Below are 1,785 nucleotides of genomic sequence, written 5' to 3' on the forward strand. Positions count from 1 at the left end.
CGATTATTACGCCAATATGGCGGCTGGCTGTGCTGGATGAAAGGTACGGAGCCCGGAGTGTAAATGATCTCTCTCTCTCTCTCTCCCTCTCTCTCTCTCTCTCTCTCCTCTCCCTCCCTCGGAGCCATGCGTTTGTTGACATGTTAGAAACAAAGCAGCAAGAGAGAGTATTGTAGTTTTACTGGCATCTATATTTTCAAACAATTTTAATGAAATAGTGTGGTTAATAATACTAGTAATTACATAGTTTATATTTCAATTAAATTATTATATAGTCTAATATGAAAGAAAAATATTAATGCTCTGTGATGTCTGTTATCCTGAGTGGGCTTGTTCCCAGTAAACGTTTTGTTCTTTGCAGTCAGTGCACTCCTACAAATAAAAGCTGTAGTTGTTTTTTAAGGAAAAGGTCAACTAGCGTATTTGAAGAACTATTGCCCAACTCATACAGATACATAACACATTAAAACAGGATTTTTATGTTTTATTTTTTTTATATCTCCTCCTACACCGTAGCTCCAATTGCCACCAAATTTTCTCTGGATCATCATTGGCCTTAGCTTATATAAAGTTGTATAAAGCTTGTTGAAAGCTCCTTTCCTTTTCAAGAAATGTAAACATGTAAAGGGTGTGGCTCAGGACATAAATAGACAAGAATCCGCAAGCGTTGGTCCAATCATCACAAAACTCACAGGATATGTCCACATGAGTGCCAGAAATATGCCCTGAAAGTTTCATTCAAATCGACCACTAGGTGGCGCTTTAAATGCATCGTAACTGGATGTGGAATGATACAAATCAAGCTATAGATCAGAAAATGGTTGTCCAGTTGTTACAAAACTTGCAGGATATGTTATATATGTTATATGTTATATGTTATGTTATAACAATTTTGAACCGTATGTGTGAAATTATTTTGATGGCGATATTGCGAAAAAAGGTATGAACCCGTGAATCGCCGCTTGCTATATATGTCGGAGGTGGATGAGAACAAGACAGAGAACAGAGTTTCAAAGCTTGTTCAGCTGATATTAACACAGAGAGGGAATCAGCTGTACATCCTGCTGACATCGAGGAGTCTGCGTTCTTGTGTGTGTTTCCTTGTTGATTCAGTTATTTGTAGCTACAGGTGAAACAGTGACAGGGGAGGGCCCCCTGAGGCTGCATATGTACGGGGCCTGGTTTATGTGCTGTCTTTTATTGAGACCTATAAACAATATTTTGTTGTTTTCTGTCCCCAGGTGCAGGTCAGCAGGAGCTCCACCGTGGTGACCAGTCAGTACTGAGAGGTGTCAGTTCTCCTCCTGGGCGCTGCCGAAGTATCCTGAAACAGGGCCCTGTAATCTGTATAAACAATAACAGCAGAGTGAATGCTGGTGGATTACAACAGTATGCTGATTCCAGGCAGGAGCCCCACAGTGAGGCTTCACTGCTCAATCTGTGACCCACAAGTCAAGACAGATTACGTCTGATGGGATCGCTGACTGCAGTCTGACCTACAATCTGCTGCGTTCTCGCCGCCATCTCCCTGGGCAAAGGTTTCCATAGAAACGAGCCCCGGGTTCCTCTAATCTGTTGTTTTCGGCCTCATCTGGAGGAAGGCTGGTTCCTTTTTGTCAGGCCAACTTCTTCTGCTCTATTTACTCTGTGAGCCCACTCACTCTCTCTCTCTACCTTCCTCTTCCTCCCTCTCTCCCTCTCACTCTCTACATCCCTCTCTCCCTCTTACTGTCTCACTCTCTCCCTCCCTCTCTTTACCTCCTTATCTCCACCTCTCTCTCTACC

This window comes from Micropterus salmoides, unplaced genomic scaffold (genome assembly GCF_014851395.1).
Source record: "Micropterus salmoides isolate LMB-PRFRI ecotype aquatic unplaced genomic scaffold, ASM1485139v1 Ms_hic_scaffold_16, whole genome shotgun sequence".
Lineage (NCBI taxonomy): Eukaryota > Metazoa > Chordata > Actinopteri > Centrarchiformes > Centrarchidae > Micropterus > Micropterus salmoides.